This window comes from Pleurodeles waltl, chromosome 4_1, assembly GCF_031143425.1.
Source record: "Pleurodeles waltl isolate 20211129_DDA chromosome 4_1, aPleWal1.hap1.20221129, whole genome shotgun sequence".
NCBI classification, from domain to species: Eukaryota; Metazoa; Chordata; class Amphibia; order Caudata; family Salamandridae; genus Pleurodeles; species Pleurodeles waltl.
This window is the reverse complement of record NC_090442.1, coordinates 91,575,134-91,595,369: the sequence shown is the minus strand read 5'-3', so window position 1 is coordinate 91,595,369 and position 20,236 is coordinate 91,575,134. Positions and strand designations below refer to the sequence as shown.

General features: G+C 47.8%; 1 protein-coding gene across 1 annotated transcript in view; it reads left to right on the top strand.

Moving 5' to 3' along the window:
* The window catches only part of LPXN (leupaxin), a 259,193-nt gene that overhangs the window by 1,305 nt on the left and 237,652 nt on the right, over positions 1-20,236 (top strand). The gene's annotated exons all lie outside the window — the stretch shown is intronic.

Sequence of the window (20,236 nt, the reverse complement as noted above, 5' to 3'; positions counted from 1 at the left end):
GAGGGATATTATTTGCTTTAGGCTCTAGCAGTATAGTTCAAAAAGTCTGCCTCCTGCATTTTTTTTTTTTTTTGTCCTCACTTCCATTTTGGTGATGGCCCACTTAGGTCTGACACTAGTTAGGACCTTTGTTTTTAATAAAAATGATACTTTAAACATGGTAATATTTGTGGACACCCAATTGGCACCTTTAATCTACTTATACGTCCCTAGTATATGGTACTTTATGTATCCAGGGCCTGTAGATTAAATGCTACAAGTGTGCTCCTGCACTCCTTGTGCCACCCACTGAAGTAGCACTGTAAAACATCTCGGGCCTGCCAATGCAGCCTGTGTTGCGGTTTTTGAACTGGCATTTTGACTTGGTGAAAAAACCTTTTGCCAGGCTTAAACCTTTCTTTTTAGGTCGAGCGTAATCATACAACCTCTTGTACACTTTTAGGTGTATTTCTGTGGGCTTCCAGCTATTTCATTTGTTAGTTTTAGTGTCATTTAAAAATCATTGCTTGCTAGTGGTCAGTCATGACTCTTTGTCCCTCTTTCTTCTGTGTGGGAGCAAGGACCAACTACTGTATAATTACGCTTTGTCCTGTTTATCTCATCTATAGGGAAAGTTTTTTTAGTATGTTTCCTGCTCCGGCCCAGGGAATCTACCCTTTTCATTTGCAGAGCATTCTTGCTCTGAGCTTAGCTGTAAACAAGGCTATAAATCAGGCTGTTATCTTGGTCACATTGGGCTTTGTGGGCTCTCTACACCCTCTCTCAGCTGCCTGGCTCCTACACTTACCTGGCTTGGATTTTCTTTACCAAGTCTACCAGAGCTCCACAATCCTTAGAGACAGTTCCCACTTATGCTCCATACTGGGATCCCACTTGCAGCTCCATCAGTCCACCTCAGTTCACACACTCCAAGCCCTCAGCTGTGCCAGCGCCAGGAACCCCACACACGCTGTCTGCCAGAGCACCTCAGTTCTTGCAGTCAGTGCAATCTACTGCTCCAGTACTGGGACCTCAGGCGCAGCTCCATCTGTACACCTCAGGTCACACACTCCAATCCCTCGGACGTGCCAGTGCCAGGAACCCCACACACTCTGTCTGCCAGAGCACCTCAGTTCTTGCAGTCAGTACTCTGCTGCTTCAGTACTGGGACCTCGGGTGCAGCTCCATCAGTGCACTTCAGTTCAAACACTCCAACCCCTCGGCCGTGCCAGTGCCTGGAACCCCACACACGCTGTCTGTCAGAGCACCTCCGTTCTTGCAGTCAGTACTCTCTGGTGCTCCAGTACTGGGGCCTCAGGCGCAGCTCCATCAGTGCACCTCAGTTCACACACTCCAAGCCCTTGGTCGTGCCAGTGCCTGGAACCCCACATACGCTGTCTGCCAGGGCACCTCAGTTCTTGCAGTCAGTACTCTCTGCTGCTTCAGTACTGGGACCTCGGGCGCAGCTCCATCAGTGAACTTCAGTCCACACATTCCAAGCCCTCGGCCGTGCCAGTGCCAGGAACCCCACCACGCTGTCTGCCAGAGAACCTCAGTTCTTGCAGTCAGTACTCTCTGCTGCTCCAGTACTGGGACCTCTGGCGCAGCTCCATCAGTTCACACACCCCAAGCCCTTGGCCGTGCCAGTGCCTGGAACCCCACACATGCTGTCTGCCAGAGAACCTCAGTTCTTGCAGTCAGTACTCTCTGCTGCTCCAGTACTGGGACCTCTGGCGCAGCTCCATCAGTTCACACACCCCAAGCCCTTGGCTGTGCCAGTGCCTGGAACCCCACACACGCTGTCTGCCAGAGCACCTGAGTTCTTGCAGTCAGTACTCTCTGGTGCTCCAGTACTGGGGCCTCAGGCGCAGCTCCATCAGTGCACCTCAGCTCACACACTCCAAGACCTCGGCCGTGCCAGTGCCTGGAACCCCACACACGCTGTCTGCCAGGGCACCTCAGTTCTTGCAGTCAGTACATTCTGCTGTTCCAGTACTGGGACCTTAGGCGCAGCTCCATCAGTGCACCTCAGTTCACACACTCCAAGACCTCAGCCGTGCCCTTGCCAGAACTCCACACACCCTGTCTGCCAGAGCAGTTCTTACAATCAGTACACTGTGCTGTTCCAGTACTGGGGCCTCAGTTCTACCCTGGCAAGGTCACTCATTTCCTATACTGGGACCTCGCTCACATACAGTTCCATTGCAGCATCTCAATTCTAATATTCAGTCCCACTGCCAAGCCAATACTGGACCCAAAAGAACAAAACACAGCTCAGCAAGTGCATCTCAAGTCTAACATCCAACACGACTGTTGATGGGAACTCCCACAGCTCTGTCAGAATTCATCAATTCTAACATTCAGTGCACATTTCTTCTCAGTACTAAGGCTCACACACACGCCCTTCAGGACTCCTCGCTTCTGTGTTCAGAGGCAATGCCATTTCCATGCTGGGCCCCACTCGCAGCTTCACCAGGGCACCTCCAGGCTAACACTCGGCAACACTGACATGCCAATACTAGGTTCTACACATAGCTCCATTAACATATCTCACTTCTGACCTGGTGTGCCCGTTACTATTCCAGAACTGCAGCTCACATACAACTCGTGTCAGTGCACCTCAACCCTAACCTGCAGCGCCCATTATTCCAATACCAGGAATTACACGGCGCTCTGTTTCTGATTACTCACCCACTGCGTTTCTGTTATTCCAGCACTGGGCCGGGACACAGCTCTGTCTATACCCCGAATCCTGATCTAAAGCGCCCCATTACTGCTGTATTGGGGTTCACATTCAACTCTGCTAATGCACCTCCTTTTGTTCTGCAGTGCCCCCTGCTGTTCCACACTCTGACGTCTGAGGACGTGGGGGAGCCAATTAAATCTATTCTTAGCTGCCATCTTTATTTGGGAGGGTCTGTTTTCGCATTTCTCACTCCATTCTTTCCTTTACTCTGTTTACACTCAATGTTTTTTTCTCCCCCACTTTTCTCTTTCCAGCTCTTAAAATCCACACGTTAACAGTTTCACTCTTTCATTCACCTGTTTATTTCTACTGCTCTCCCTTTTTTATTTCCCTCTTCCTCTTGATACCTCCTCTTTCAAACTCGCAAAAACTTGGCTATTTCTTTCCTTGTTTCATTCCTGTCTTTTCTTCATAAGGTGTTCATTCTTTCACTATTTTATTCTCTCTCCTTCATTCTTTCTTTGTCGTTTTTATTTGCTCTTTCCTTTGATTCTGTATTCATCCTTTCACCTTTTTTTAGATCTTCCTTCCTTTCTCTGGTGTTTAACTTATCTTTATTTGTCAATTCATGTTTTATTATAAATCCCTCTCTTTCTCATCTGTATGTGGAAGCTACAGGTTACTTGTCGGGGCCCGAAGTGTCAAAGTGGTTTTCCCATTCTGTGTCTCTGGGAAATGTGTCAGTACATACATGCTCTGGTTATTTCGCTGCTTGTTTCTCTCACCATCTAACTTTTTTCTCTAATGCTCATTTTTCTCTTTCTTTTCACATGTCTTTCATTATTTTTTCTTTATCTTTTCTTCGCCAGCTTCCTTCCCTTTTTTTGTCTCACATGTTTACTCTATTTCTTCTCATAGCTGTGCTGTCATTTTCTCGTTCTTTCTTTCCCTTCTTTCTTTTATTTCTTTGCGACCCCTTCTCTTTCTTTCTTTTGTCTGTTGTATTCCTTTTGCTTCTCTTTTTCTGCCATATCTGCTTTCTCTCCTGAGGCCTAGTTATCATTGGAGCAACAGGGGAAGTGGCACTGGGGCCCAGAGACTCACAGACCTCACTCAACGCTACTGCTCTGTCTTCCTACCAAAATTCCAATCATCCAGTTTCCGTGCTTACTTTAGGGCCATGACACCATTACTGGGCCACTTGTCCTCTCCACCTTTACTCTCAACTCCCTCTTTACTTTCACCCTCCAATGCATCCCAAATGATATTTTTGTTATGGTGTTTTGAGCATTACTCTCTAATGCCAAAAGTTTATTTCAGCTAAAGGTTTTCATGATAATTGTATATATTTTAAGATAGAGGAAGAAGATAAATGGAAGTGCTTTAGTTAAATGCTGGGCCACTGGAATTATATGTCAGGAAAAGACGAAATTATGAGGCAGGATTGACCAATTTATGTGGCAAGAAAAGTCCAGGTATAAATGTACATTGCCAATAGCTTTAACTCAAGAAAATGCGGGAGCTATTGCACTGCAAATGCTTGTTCATATTTTTGTCACCTGTAAGATACGCCCTAAAGGCTCACAGACCAGGGTGCATGGTGTTCAAAAATGTAGACATGTGTACTTAAATTTGACATGTCCTGGTAGTGAAAAGTGCCCAAGATCATTTTTCACTGTTGTAAGGCTATCTCTCCCATACGCTAACACAGGGTTGCTATGTTGTTAACCAGAGGAGATTTGTAGAGGGAGGGTATCCTGGAGGTGAGCAGGTGTGAATGTAGACATATCTAGGGTCTAGTGGAAGAACTTGAAAAGCCAGGTCTTCAGCTTCTTGTGCATTTCAAGAAGTGAGGAGCAGGCTCTTATGTGCAGAGGCAGGTTTAGGTTCTTAAGGAGTGATATAGGAGAAGGCTCAATCAACAGATCTGATTTTCCGTATTCTTAGGATTTGTGTAAGTAGGAGTCCGGACAAGGGGCGGTGTCTGGTTGGTTTGTAAAAGCTGATGTGATTGTTGAGGTATAGTGGGTCAGTGTGTTGTAGTGCCTTGAAAGTGCGGGTGAGGAGTTTGAATAGTGCTCATTTGTTAAAAGGGGTGGCAGTAGAGCACCTACAAGTGTGGTGTGATGTGAGTGAGGCGTGGGAGGTTGAGAGTGGTTCTCACTGCCATGTTCTGAATAGTCTGCATGCTTCTGGTGAGTGTTTTGCTGATCCCAGCATAGATAGAGGGTGTTCCCATAGTTCAGCGTGCATGTGACCAACGTTTTCCAGGTGTTGTTTGGAAGCCATTTGAAAATCTTTCTCAAATATCTTCATGGTATGAAAGCATGAGGTGGTGATGGCATCATTGTTAATGATGATCCAGAGGTTCTTGGCATGGGTGGTGTGGGTAGTTGTCAATCCTATCCCCACCACCCATGCCAACAGGGGAGGCCAACACTGGAGTCCAACAGGGGATGTACTCTTCCCAGTGGGCTATTTCAGTAATGCAGGCATTGAACTTGATCTGTGTACTGGATGTTTTGTTGTGAGGGAGAGAATGAATTCCCTGTCATTGACATAGGAGAGGACGTTGGTATCATGAGAGCAGATGATGCTGGATAGAGGGCTCATGTATATGTTGAGGAGAGTCAGGCTGAGGGAGGATCTTTGCAGATCTCTGCAGATGAAGTCATGGGTGTCCGTGGTGTACCAGGCTGACAGACTGGGACCTACCAGTGAGAAAGGAACAGATTTATTGGAGTGCTTCTCCTTGGATTCCGATGTTGTCTAGGCATTGGATGAGGATGGGGTGAGGCACTGTGTCAAGTGCTGTGGAGAGGCTCAGGAGGATAAGAACCCCCATGCCTCCTCTGTCCAGAGTCATAGGTATGTCATCCATAGCAGCAGTGAGGGCAGTACACATGCTGTAGTTGTGTCTGAAACCAGACTGAGTGGTGTCAAGTAGTTGATGGTCATTGAGGTATTCAGTGAGCTTCCTCTTAATGATTTTCTCTAAGACCTTTGCCTGAAATGGTAGAATGGAGATCGGTCTATAGTTGACGAGCACGGAAGGGTCTGCAGAAGGTTTCTTGAGCAATGAGAGGGCAGTTGCGTATTTCCAAGCATTTGGGAAGGTTGTGGAAGAGGTGAAGGCATTCAGAATGGATGTGAGCCTGGCGCTGATGGGTTTAAGTCCTCTGGAGGAGGCATGGGTTACCTTATTACACTTAATAAGGGGTAACTACAGTTTGGGAGCTGGTAGATAAATACTTCCTTCACTCACTTGAATTGTAATATATAATCCTTCTTAATAGTAAAGTCAGATTTGAAGTTACTATTCTGAAAATACCACTTTTAGAAGGATGGCATATTCCTGCCTAAACCTAATGTGCCTTTCTGCCAGTATCCCAGGCCACATGGCTATAACAGCTCTCCTGTAATGTGATGTGTATTCCTCCCAGACATGGGGACAAGGAGGCCTGGGTGTGGGCAGGGTTTTCCTCTTATGAGCCGGATGAGCTGGGGGGTGGGTGCACTCAGCCCTTCCTATGCGTCAAAAGGCTGCCTGAGGGCCGTGGCCACCCCCTTCCTGGCTTCTGAGGCTGCCTATCCTGTCACCAGCAAATGTAGTCAATACCTGGTGCTGCCTGTCCATTGTTACCCTAAACAGTTTGTTGCCAAACCTTGGGGGAGGGGCAGAACTGACCAGAACCAGTTTTTGGGCAGTCAAAGGGAGGGACCCTACACTCACAGGCTGGCACTGGGTGTAAGAACCTCTCATCAAAACACTCCTGGGCCTGTGGAAGATTGAGAAGAAGGACTGCTTTGCTGTCTGAAGAAAGAAGACTGAACCTGCTTACCTTAAACACAGTATCCCCAGAAGTCACTCCTACGGCCATTTGGCTGACCTCCTGTTTGAGCTACAGGGACACAACAAGTTCCAGAGCCCTTCCCTGTGACTGCCTAGCTGACCAGCGTCAACAGGTACTGCATGAGCCCTGCTGTTGGCCCCTGCTGGAGTACATCCTGATCCCCAAAAGGTGCCCCCTCAGGCCCTGGACTCTTGACTGGCATCAGCATGTACTCTACCTTCTTCAAAACCGAGCTCCAGTTGAAAATCGAGATGTTCTGGGCTCTTCACAACTGTGAAACGATTCTTTGTGCCAAATCTCAACCTTCCACATCACCTGCAAATGCGAAGCTCCAGCAATGACTTTCTCTTCGAATCAATAATGGCTGCCAGCATCTTCACCAGTGCCGAGCTGTGACGGCAATATGCTCCTTGCGTAAGCGACGACCGCCAGCGATGTTACACCTGCTCTTCATGTCGACAGTGACCGCCCATGTTTCCCGCCAGTGCGAAGCTCCAGCGAAAGACTGCTCCTCGTCGCACTAACAATGAGCTTCTCGCCTCCCCGCCACGATGAAGTTCTAGCTGAGGCTCCTTGCATGGACTTGGACTTTGAGAAGGGAAACACTTCTCTGAGAGGAACCTGGTCCTTTTATCCAGCCTGTGCTCTATCTCGGTTGGCCTTAACTTGTGACTTTCACAGAGTCCAATGTGTCCAGATAGTTGCAACTGGCCTTTTGACCTTTTTGGCACTATTGTCACCCTAAATGTTTAAAAAAAATCCTAACTCTGGTTCTACTTATTCGATTTTTGTCATTTAGGTGTCATTTTTTTGGTTTGGGGTTTTTCTTGTGTTGTGTTTTCACTTGATTATTGCCTCCAAGATCACCCATACTGCTTTATGCAAAGCTACCAGAGGGCTAAACACAGGTTTAATTATGTTGTTACTTTTGTGGTTTACGCTAACAGGGATTGTATTTATTTATTATATGAGTAGGGCTATCACCTCCCCTCAACTAATTACCCAGTTTCTCACAATGAGCAAGTGGAAGGACACAACTCAACCCATCAAAAGGATGGTAAAGAGTCTACACAAGAAGAGGTGGTAAGCAAGCGAAAAAGAAGCAAGCAAATGGTAGTGACAGTGGAGTCAACCAATGGGCGGGCTTTAAGCCTACTGTGAGTTTTTGAAAATTGGTTCTTGGTTGTCTGGTAATCGAAACCTAAATGGTTTTTGCCTAACAACTTGAAAACTTTCTTGACCAATCCAATTACCAATCCATTTTCAGACCTGCTTCTGACTCAAACTTGTCACCATGTGGCAGAATTGACTGACATGCTGGTCACATGTGACTCCCTAGCCATGCCTACCCTCTGTGATCTTTTCAGTTGACTGCCTCCACAGCAAGACAATATTAGGTAACTGCTGACAACACTACAAGGAGCAGGTGAAATATTTGCCCTACAACAGTAAATGCAGCCTGTCAGAAATTGGGTTACTGGTGTGGGGAAGAGGGGTAAAATCACAATCCTTGTCAGGGTGAGGCACAAGCAAACCCCAAGTGAACCAGTGCTCAGCCCTCTGGTATCTTGGCACAGAGCAGACAGGCTTAACTTAGAGGAAATGTGTAAAGTATTTATGCAGCAATTCAAATAGTAATAAAGTGAAAACTCAGCGCAAGGAAAACCCCACACCATTTCAGAAAAAACAAGTATAGTTTAATAAATAACTTAAGAACAAAATGACAACAATGCAATCAGTAGAACAAGAGATATGCAATTTTTAAGATTTAATTGAAAATCGCACCAAAAACCACAAAGCGACAACTGTGGTTGTCTGATTGCGCCAGGCAGGGACAAAGTCACAAGTTCAGGTTGACCAAGCATGGGCCGGTTACTGGGACCTAGTTAAGTCCACTGAGCAAAAGTATCTTAAATCATGGTTGCAGAGTGATGCAGACTCCTGCATCGAGGATGTGTTTTTCAGCGGCCATTCCTATAGGGCTGTGAAACTGTAAAGTGAGGTCGTGCTTCATCGTCAAGGATGCTATCGATGAGGGGCTTGGGATGTGAAGTCCTGCGTTGAGATGTGGTACGCGCCGGCTGGGTTGGAAGAAGCTGCAGGTCTTGTGTTGCAGAGTTCTGCATCCTCATCGAGGATGCCATCGACGAGGAGCTTGCAGTGTGTATGCCGTTGTCAAGTATGCGTTGTACAGTGGTGGTTCCTGGAAGGATGCGGACAGTGCAGCAAAGTCCTGCGCAGGAATGGTTCATGCAGTGGTCCCGATGCGGAATTTGGTGAGGTGATGAGTGCCAGAGAGGCCTCTTTTTGCATGGTTAGCCCTGCACTTTTTGCCTGGAAAATGATGTGTTTTCGAACTGGCCAGATCTCTTTCCCCAAAACTGTACTATGTTTGGCACTTCAGTCATGCTTGTAAGTCCCTAGTAAATGGTACAGTTGGTACCTAGGGACTGGGTACTGAAGAGGGTCCCCCAGAGCTGCATCACCAATTGTGCCTCTCTGTGAGAGACCCCCACACCAGCCTCATGCAGACTGCCAATGCAAGTGCATGACCTGGTTCATTTAAAAGTTACACACTCGACATGGCACCCACCAAGAGTGCCCCATCCACTAAAACTGCATGCACTATAGGCAGGCCTTACAGCCTTAAGGAAGGATGCACTATAATGCATGCGAGGGCATATGTTTGAATGAGTAAATATGCCCCTAATGTGCCCTTTATGAAACCTTAAGGCATAGTAAGTGTACAAGGAAGCCGTAGCAAGTACATGAGCTGGACACTAGTCGTTACGAGTTTCCCAGCTACATGATGGCTACTTTAAACTCTGGGTTGTTTGGTGCCAAACACCTCAGAATAATAAATCCTCACTGGTACTAGTGCAGGATATATTATACCATGTACCCAGGGGCCACATAAGAGGTGTCCCTGCACAATCTACACCACCCTGGCATGGTTGCTGGCTAGTTCAAACCAGCCTGCCACCACCAGCCATGATTCTGGGTCTTGGGGTGAAGGCTCCTGCTCTCTGGGACCAGAACACAAAGCCTTTCCTGGGCAGAGGTGTCAAACCTCCTCCCCCAGTAATGTGCCCTGCTCCTGGAGGAAGATTCAAAGGCCATGCCACCTTTAAAGCACGACTCCAATCATTTACTGCTGGCAGCAGATTGCCACTCCTCATCCCAGACCCCACCTTTGGTGGGAGTAACAGCAGGATCGAGGGAGTGACAAGTGGTCACTCCATTTAATTCTCGTCTAGCTTGGATGGCAGGCAAAGAGCCAACAAGGGTTAGGGATGTGACCCCTTCCCACAGGAAGTGGTCACATAATGGGGGTAGCCACCCAGAGGTAAATGGCCCATTGACCACTACCAGGAACTCTCCCTAACACCCAGTACATACAGTATTTAGTGGGCGTCGCTAGACCTGGAAATCAGATTTAATGGGCACAAGAAGGCCAGTGACAAAGAAGACCCAAGACTCAAGAACAGAAGTCCTGCTACCAGAAGAAGAAGGTGCCAAACCCTGCCTGCTGCACCCAAGACTCGACAATCGCCACAGAGAGGTCAACTGGACATTGGACAGCCTCTAAGAAACCCTAGAGAATCTCATTCATTCTAAAAATCACCAAGAGCCTCCCTCTGGGTGAATGCATCACTCCCTGCACTCTGCAGGCAAGAAACCAGTGAAATCCAGTTCACTGACTGGCTGCTGCTGACCAATGAACCGGATACCGCAGCCCAACCAACTTCCACCCAACTGACCCAGAGGACAAAGCCTGCCAGCGTGCCAAGTTTGGTGGTGCTGTGACCTACAGTGGTAGAGACGTGCCATAGCCCGGGGTACTGGACCCCCCTACATCTGACAACCAGAAAAAAAGTCCAGTCTGTACTTTCCGAGGATCAGAAGCAAACACAGTCGAAGAACTTCAGGACATCAAAGAATCACCCCCCCAGATTGGCCCTGCTGACCTGCAATGGCAATGCCCCCTCATAGTGACCTGCATCTGGCTCCAAAGGCTCCTTGACACACAACCCTTGGCTGACTTATGTGCTCTGCATCCGGCCTCCCTGGCCCCTGCATCAGAGATCCAGCTGTGCTTTAGGGATCCGTAACCCATTGCAACCTCGACCCTCCAAGGGTTCCACCTGTGCAGTGTGTTTCCAAGTGGTCCACTTCTGCAGGAGGCTGGCCTGGTTTGTAGTGGGTACCAAAGGTACTTACACCTTATACCAGGTCGGGTTATCTTTATTAGTCAAATGTAGTCAGTGTCTAGAAGCCAGGCTGTCTAGAGGTAGCTGTAGGCAGAACTCACACTCATGAAAGACAATACTCAATGTTACAAAAATAAAGGTACTATATTTTAGTGACACAATGCCAAAAATACTTTGGAGACTATACTCCCTTAGGAGGTAAGTAAATGACACAATATATACACACTAATAACCAAAAATAGGTAAGTACGCAATAGGGAAACAGTGCAAATAGTGAAAACCACAATAGGTTGCAATAGACCTAGGGGGAACACAAACCATATACTAAAATAGTGGAATGCGAACGTCGGTTTCCCACCTAGGCAAGTGTAGAGGGGCTCTGGGAGTGTAAGGAAACAGCAAAGGTAAGTAATATACCCCACCCCAGAGCCCAGGAAAGCAGGAGTAAAACACAGCAAGTTTCCTAAAACACACTAGAAGTCGTGATAGAAAATAATGCAAGAACTAGAAGACACCAACAATGGATTCCTGGACCTGAGGGTCTGTGGAAGAAGGGGACCAAGTCCAAGAAGCACTGAAGAGTCCAGGGAGAACAGGAGCCCTGCTAACCTGGATGAAGGTGCAAAAGAAGAATCACTGGTGAGAAGACAATTTCAGTATTGCACAAAAGAAGATGGATGCGGGTTCCTGGTTGGTGCAGAAGATGTCCCACGTCAGATGGATGAATGCAGTCTGGTTTGCATTGCTGGATTCCGCCAACAAGCCTTGGCACCAGCAAAGGTCGCGGTTAGAGGAAAATGGCCTCTATCCCGGAGCGGGAGACAGAGGGGGCTCTCAGCAACTCCGAGAGCCCTCAGAAGACTAGGCAGTGTGCACAGGAGTCCCACAGCACGGGGGCAAAGAGATGCAAATGGAGGCCCCGCAGCGCAACACAAAGGATTCCCACGCTGCCGGAGAACCACTCAGGAAGCAGTGCATCGCAGGATGGAGTGCTGGGGGCCTAAACTGTGCAATACACAAAGAACTTCTTGGAAGGTCGCACACATGCCTTAGCAACTGCAAGCCACATGGTGCACAGGGGTACTGTCCTGCGGGGGAACAAGCTCTTACCTCCACCAAAGTTGGACTGCCGGATGGTGGGAATGCCAAAGTCACTTTAGTCCCCCACCTGTGTTGCTGGATGCATGCAATTCATCTGGAGAGGGTACCCAAGCCACTGGTCGTCGCTGCAGAGAGGTGCCTGCTGAAGCAGGGAAGTGACTCTGTCACTCCACTGGAGATTCCTTCTGTTCTTCTGGTGCAGGCTGAAGACATGCAATCCTCAGAGGATGCACTACCTGGAAACTGTTGCAGTTGCTGGCAGGAGCTGAAGTTGCAAGGTTGCAGAAGCCGTCTTAGCTTCTTTGTTGCAGTTTTCTAGAGTTCCTGGAGCGGTCCGCAGTTGTTCCATCGGTAGAAGAGGAAGTAAAGGATGCAGAGGATTCCTGCTGGAGTCTTGGAATCTGAATCTGAAGAAACACCTAGAGGAGTGCCCTGAGAGGGGGATTGGTCACCTAATCAGGTAAGCAGGAGGGGTCTCTGATGTCACCTGCTGGCACTGACCACTCAGATACTCCCAGAGTGCCCCACCACCTTGGAATCCAAGATGGCAAAACCCAGGGACACTCTGGAGCTGCTCTGGGCACCACCCCTGGGGTGGTGATGGACAGGGGAGTGGTCACTCCCCTTTCCTTTGTCCAGTTTCGGGCCAGAGCAGGGATTGGGGGGGGGTCCCTGAACTGGTGTAGACCTGATTATGCAAGGAGGGCACCATATGTGCCCTTTAGAGCATTTCCAGAGGCTCTGGGGTGATACCCCTCCCATGCCTGTAACACCTATTTCCAAAGGGAGAGGGTGTAACACCCCTCTTCCAAAGGAAATGCTTTGTTCTGCCTTCATGGGATTGAGCTGCTCAAGCCCCAGTAGGGCAGAAGCCTGTCTGTGAGGCGGCAGCAGCTGGGGCTGCCTGGAAAACCTCAGAAGGCTGGTATGGCAGTATTGTGGGCCGCCTGTGGAGCCCCCAGAGTGCATGGGATTGTGCCACCAATACTGGAATCAGTATTGGGGTACAATTCCCAGTTGTTAAACACTTTACGTGGCCATATTCAGAGTTACCATTGTGAAGCTGTACATAGGTATTGACCTATGTCCAGTGCACACTTAAAATGCTGTCCCAGCACTCATGAAGTCTGGAAAAATGGGCCTGGATGATGTGAGGGCACCTCTGCTAGTGCAGGGGTGCCCTCACACATAGGTACTTTGCACCCAGCCTTCAGGGTTGGAAGACATGATATATAGGTGACTTATAAGTGACCTGGTGCAGTGAAAATCGCTGTGAAATAGTGCCTGCACTATTTCACAAAGGCTGCAATGGCAATCCTGTAAAAGCCTTTGTATGGGGAACCGGGAGACGCCCAAACTTCTCCGGCTGGCCCACGGGACATCTCAATGACCTTGACCTAGAAACAATAGGTGACGCTTGTGAGAACATTCCCTGATTTTATATGCAATGTTAAAGTTTTCTCCTCTTGATTCCTATGGTGCGTAATTACACACAGACACAAAACATTTTCTAAACTTTGAAAAATAATATCTTAAAAAGTACTTACCCGATTTTGATGATCTTGGTCTTAAAAATTTTATAAAAATCTGAAGTATTTTTGTAAATTGGTCTAGAGTTATTCTTCTGAGTGTGTGTCCACATTTATTGAGACTGTGAGTATAACAAATGCTTAGCACATCTCCTCGATTAGCCTAACTGCTCGACCAAGCTACCACCGAAATAGAGCATTAGGTGATCTGCTTTTGCCTCTGGGTACAAAGGTACTGGTTGCTCAGACTCTCTGTACAGTGTACACCGTTTTTGTACACTATGTAAAGAGTCAACCTCCTACAATGAGATGTACAGTGGCTCTGATGTATTGGTTCTGCTTCCAAGGGTCCACGACTGGGGTGGCACCACTTGAGAGTAAAGGACTCACAGCTGGCAAAATCCAGCTTCTGCGTTGAAGATGAAGGAAGCCTGCTCTGTCCTTGGGGCTTCTGATCAGGAGTTCATCCAACTATCCCTTGGAGTCCCTCTGGTCATCCTGGGTTCAAGCAGCAGGTCCAGGCCAACACTGAGACAGCAAGGCAGCAGAGTGGTAGTCCTTTTTGAAGAGCTGCACAGTAGTTGTTTTGGGTAGTCCATGGGCCCAGATATATATACTGAATGTTAGAAATGGGGTTTCTGGTTGGCTGGGGGAAGACAGGCAGAACCCTTCTCTCTAGTCAAGGTAAGTCAGATACATACCCTAAATCAACCTGTGCTCATCCTCTGGTAGCTTGGCACAGAGCAATTAGGCTTAAGTTCAGAGGCAATGTGTGAAGTATTTGTGGCACACAAACACACATCCAGTGGAACACTCCAAAAAGGCTTCACACCGGTTTAGAGAAAATAGTCAACATTTATCTATTTAAATCAAGACCAAGACAATAAAAAGATCCAATCAATATATTTTGGAGTTATTACTTTCAATCATTCAAAACGTTTAATCAAAGCAGTGCTTTAGTAAGCTGAGTGTTCCCCAATAGTTTCAGTAGCTTTGTGAACCTGAAAAGCTGGAGGGGCCTGGGATAACATGCCCTTGTGGACCTCGCGCTGTCCTGGTAGAACGAAGTGTATGAAAGAAAAGGGAACTGGTGAGAGGCAAATCCTTGGGTGCCTCTCTTAGGATGAATATGGTACCACAATGTTAGCAGGCGAAGTACGTGGCGCTCCTGGCAGCAAAGTTACGGTGCGGGCACGGAGCGTTTCCTTGCCCCTGCCTGAGTCGATGCTGAGTGCGCATCTCCTCAGGTATGTACAGCCGCAACAGTGGAAGTTCCTGGCTGCAGAGTCGGTGGGCAGGCTGCCCGCTCCTAAGGTACTGCCATGCCTGCTGGAGTCACAATGGAATCTTGGCCTGGCATCAGTCGGGTGAGTACTGCAGCTGCGCCCAGTAACTTGTGGAGGGGAGCGTGGACCGCGTAAGGTGAGGCACAAAGTGAGGCAGGGGTGGTGCTGCTTATTCGGTGCATTAAACCAGCCCTTCCTGGAGAGCAATATTGGGCACAGGATAGCTGATGAAGTGAGGAGAATTACTGCGGACCAGATGGGGGAAGAGTTTGTGGTCACAAGTGCAGTGTTGCTCTCAAGACCTCTGGCACAGGCAGTGGCTAGCTGGCAAGCCCCTGGAGTCACCTTGGACTTGTCTTGAGGGTTCCTTGGGCTGGGCAGATGTCAGAAGGCAGCAGGGCTCATGAAGCAGTGCAGCAGTTCCAGGGGACAGTCGGGCAAAGCAAAGTGGCAATCCTTCTGATGCAGCAGCCATTACTCCAACAGTTTCTTCTTGATCCAGGTGTGAACTACTGAGTGGGTCAAGAGACCCAGTACTTACACAAGAAAGTGCCTTTGATGTGGGGGATGACCACAAAAGAATGCTTGTGATGTGCACGTCTCCCTTTCAGGTCAGTTTCGTCTTCAGAAAGCCAATGGGAGGTAATCTGCCCCTTTGTGTGAACTCTAGTCCTTACCCTTTGAGGTGTAAGTGTGAGCCCTTCCTAACCTCCTCCCCAGGATGACCCATCAGTATGCAGATGAATGTAGACATGGCTGAGTATCCTGTGTTGTGGGTGTCTGAAGGGAATGTGCAAGTGTAGCTGTCACTTATCTCAAGCCAGACGTGTATTGGAGATAGGCTGTAGGCACACGAGGCAGAGAGTGCAGAGAAATGCCCACCTTTTAAAGTGGTGTTAGACCTGGCCCTTTTTGCAGGGTCTTCCCCAAACTTTTAGCCTCCTTCCTACTATTTTTTAGGACCTGTATTTGTTAGCTTTAGGACTCTGGGTCTTTCCCACTGCTGACCAGATCCAAAGTGCAAGTGTTCTCTGTCTTAATTAGACTGGTGATTGGTTTATCCATGATTGGAATATTTGGTTTACTAGCAAGTCCCTAGTATAGTCCATTCAGTGTACCCAGGGCCTGTAAATCAAATGCTACTAGTGGGCCTACAGCACTGACTCTGCCACCCACACGAGTAGCCCTGAAACATGTCTCAGACCTGCCACTGCAGTGTCTCTGTGTACAGTTTTAAACTGTCATTTAAACCTGGCAAGTACACACACCTGCAAGGCCCAAACCTTCCCTTTTACTGCATATAAGTAATCCCTAAGGTAGACCCAAGGCAGTCCCATTGGCAGGGTGCAGTGTATTTAAAAGTAAGGACATGCACTGGTGTGTTTTACATATCCTGATAGTGAAATACGGCTAAATTTGTTTTTCACTATTGCAAGGCCTGTCCCTCCCCTTGAAGTATCTTTCAAGGGTAGTTTCTCATTGGGAGCAGATAGAGATGTTAGTTGGGGGTCTCTGAACTCACAATTTAAAAATACATCTTTTGGTGAAGTTGGTTTTTAGATTGTAAGTTTGAAAATGCCTCTTTTAGAAAGTAGGCATTTTCTTGCTTAACAATTCTGTGCCTCTACCTGGCTGCTGAATACACTTCTGGGTCAGACTGACGGTTGGGCTGTTTGTGAATTCACTCTAGACAGTCACACAAATGAGGTGTGTCCTGCATATCCTGATGAGTGTTCCTGCGCTAGAGTGGAGGGAAGAGCTGATACTTTTACATGAATAGGGCTGTGCTTGTCCCTACACAAAACAGCCCCTAATCCCCCTGGAGTGTTGCTGGGGCCAGGACAGGGAGATGCAGGGTCTTGTGCACTAGAAAGACTTTCCTTTGAAGTTTGCCTACTTTAACGGCAGAGATGACTATAAGTATTGGACTGCTGACTCTACAATTTTAGAACACTTCTGGATCAAGAGGAGACTCTGCCAAGGAGAAGAGCTGAAGAACTGTGAGGAGAAGTACTGCCCCTTTGCTGTGTGTGCTTTGCTGGGTGGCCGGCAGGTGCTGCTTCTGCTTTGGAGAGGACAACGACTGGACTTTGCTGTGTATCCTGCTTGTGAAGTTTCTCTAAGGGCATGGACTGAGCTTGCCTCCTTTTAAGAAGTCTCAGGGACATCAAAGACTTCAGCTATCAGCCTCTGGGTTCGTTGCTGTGGACCCTGACTCACCAGGTGGTGCCCATTCCAATTCCTGGGCCCTTGGGAGTGAAAGCTGGCCTAAAAACATGAAGAACCAGGCACACCGACTCCGGACAACTCCAGAACCAGTGCTGCTGCTTGATTCCGTGCCGCTGCCTACAACTAAAGCTGTGAAGTGTGCCAACCGTGCCACCGCAGCTGTGCTGAAGTCCCATGACATTGTGAGTCCGAGTGCCGTGTCACCGACATCTATGCACCCGTCCCGAGTGCCTGTAGCCCCGTGGTATGACTGTGACCCTGAGAGGTCACCCCATCGTGTCTTGACCCGCTGATTCATTGACCCTGCCGGATCGTAAGGAACTGATACCTCGCCCAATGCCGCATCACCTTCCCTGCAACCGTAAGGAACTGACGCCTCACCTTCCCTCCTCTGCAGTAACAAACCAATGCCTCTCCTTCCCGATGGCAGTAAGGAACTAACACCGCACCAGATCCAGCAACGTCTCACCTCCCCGCCTCCCTGCACCAGCTTGTTTCCTTTTCATCAAAGGTACTGTACCCGGGGGTCTGTGCGACTCCATGATCGGCACCGCCCTCCTTGCGAGTGGCATCTGACTGTTGGGAACGACTCCGTCAAAGATGTTGTGATAGCCCCTGTTGGAATTATTGTGTTTCTAAGCGTTACAGTGAAGTTTGATCTTTAAAAATTTGTATCTTTGCTTGTGTATTTTGGTTTTTCGTTTTTTTGGTCTTGTTTTACTGTAATAAATAATGGCTGTTTTTCTAAACTGTTGTTGAGTGCCTTGTGGTGATTTCACTGTGTTACCGTGTGTCTGTATAAATGCTTTACACATTGCCTCTGAGATAAGCCTGATTGCTTGTGCAAAGCTATCGAGGGGGTGAGCAGGGTTTATCTTAGGTGTGTGACTCCCTTACTCTGACTAGAGTGAGGGTCCCTACTTGGACAGGGTGCAAACCACTCCCAATTAGAGACTTAATTTCCAACAAGTGGCATAACTAAAATAATAATAGATCTGACTTTACCAGTAAAGAGGATTTAATATTACCATTCCAATAGTACTAAACATGATGCACATACTCCTTGCACATCAGGAATTACAGTTTAAAGATTTTATAAGGAATTCCCAACTAGGACATGAAAAACTTAAAGGTACATGTCCTACCTTCTGCTTACACGGCAGCCTGCCCTATGGGCTATCTAGGGCCTACCTTAGGGATGGCATATGTAAGAAAAAGGGAAATTCTGGGCTTGACTAGAGGTTTTAGATGTCAGGCTTGGGTGGTAGTGAGACTGCACATGCCGGCTCTGTAGTGGCCCGCCTAAGACTTGTTTACAGGGCTTCTTAAGTGAGAGGCACAATCAGTGCTGCAGGCCCACTAGTAGCATTTAATTTACAGGCCCTGGGTATGTGGTATACAACTCAACAAGGGCTTACAGGTAAATGAAGTAGGCCAATTGTGGACACACCAATGTTGCCATGTTTTAAGGGAGAAGCACATGCACTGTAGCACTAATTAGCAGTAGTAAAGTGCTCAGAGTCCTAAGACCAACAAAAAGATATAGCAACAAAACAGGAGGTAAAGGCAAACAGTCTGGGGTAAGACCATCGTAAGAATGCCACGTCTGACACTGAAGAATTGGGGTCTGAGATCCAATATTTATTCCTGGTGGCCACTTTGAAGTAGGAGACACATTTAAAGGTTTCCACCCCAGAGGTGCCTGGAAATTCTTGCCTCACTGTTCTGGTCCCAGAGTCTGGGGTCACAATAGACTAATGTCAAACTCCTTAGTGAGAGTGCTCAGGCAGGGTCTTTGTGAAGTGCAAGTGTGGTAGGTGACAGTTCCCTCCCCTCATTACCTCAGAGTGGCCCATCCTGCCAACAGCTAGGTTTCCTTCGTCTCACTGTCTGCGAGCAATACACTGAGAACAACTGCCAGCTACACCTAATGATGTGAGGCTGAAGGCAGCAAATGTTTAGGACACCGAAAATACCAAGGGCCAGATTTATGAAAAAGTGGTGCAGCGCAGTGCTGCGACAAAATTGGCAACTCTATCACTTTCGAAAAGCAGGGATGCACCGTATTTAAGTAAATACGGCACAGCCCTGTGTTGTCCCCTGTGCAGGCGCTAAATTTAGCTGCCAGCACCAACGCAGGCATCTTTGCACCATCGTGCAAGGATGTCTGCATTGAGGGGTGTGATTGCTTTTGTGCGGGAAGGTGTCCCTTCCTTCACATAAACAATCACTAATGACACTTTGGCACTTCTGTGTGTGCTGCACAATGCACCAGCGCGGAGTCAAGGTAGGAGACGCAGACAGAAGTGAAGCAGACTGCAAAGGAGAGTTTTTCACCCTCGCCCAAGGATGCGCTGGAAGGGAAGCAGCGTCTCCGACCCGACGCAGAAATCCAATGGAGCCTGAAGGAACCCCAGACAATTACTATAGACTGGGAGGACACTGTCGAGCATGTTGCCACGCCACGTTCCAGGAGGAGCATGTCTTAACCAGGTGCATGTGAGGTCCTGGGTTAAGGGAGGACAGTGGGACAAGGGGAAGATGTGTACGGGGGAAGGAGTATTACCACGAGAATAAAGACAAGCATGTAGAAGATTTGTTATCTTAAAAAAGGGTTGTCTAGATGTATGTACTTCCCAAGACATGTTGTTTCTGTAATATTTGTTGTTTGTTTTGTTTGTTGTTTTGAGTCCAACACCAAACCGAGCACTCAGAAGCAACTAACCCTTTATGCCTGTTATGTGGCTACTAAGAAATAGGGCGTGCATTCTCTCTGAGATTAATATCTATTTGGTCTTAAGGACCTAAAAGAGAACAAGGTTTCATATTAAAAACCCTATTCCTAACTGACATTAAGCACTTCTCTAATTGGTGGTGGTGGCACAATTGACACTCTGCACGTGGTGAAGAAATGAAGACAGAGAAGATGCTGTAAATACCTTCAAACACTTGCCTGAACCATATTCTTCTATCTATGGGGCACATCGGAGAACTGTGATCCAGAAAACGTGAAGAACCTACAAGGACGAATTACAAGCTTAAAGAAAATAAAGTAATCACCACCCAAATATAAGACGTGTCCTGATTCCACTTACTGTTTCACAGTCATACAGTGGGTGCTTCTTGGTGCTTCGTCCCTCATGGGGCTTGACCGATGGCTATGACTTTCGCTCAGGTAGATTCAAGCTAGCCTGGCTGATGAGGGGTGATACCCCGAAACTAGTCCCAAGATGCTTGTTTCCAGGCCAGGGAGGACCTGACCTGCCAGTTCGGGCTCGACTGTCCCCATGGGGATCAGGGTCAAGACTGATTTGCATATGGCTGGGTCCAAACTCGGGTGGCAAAACAATGATGGATTTAG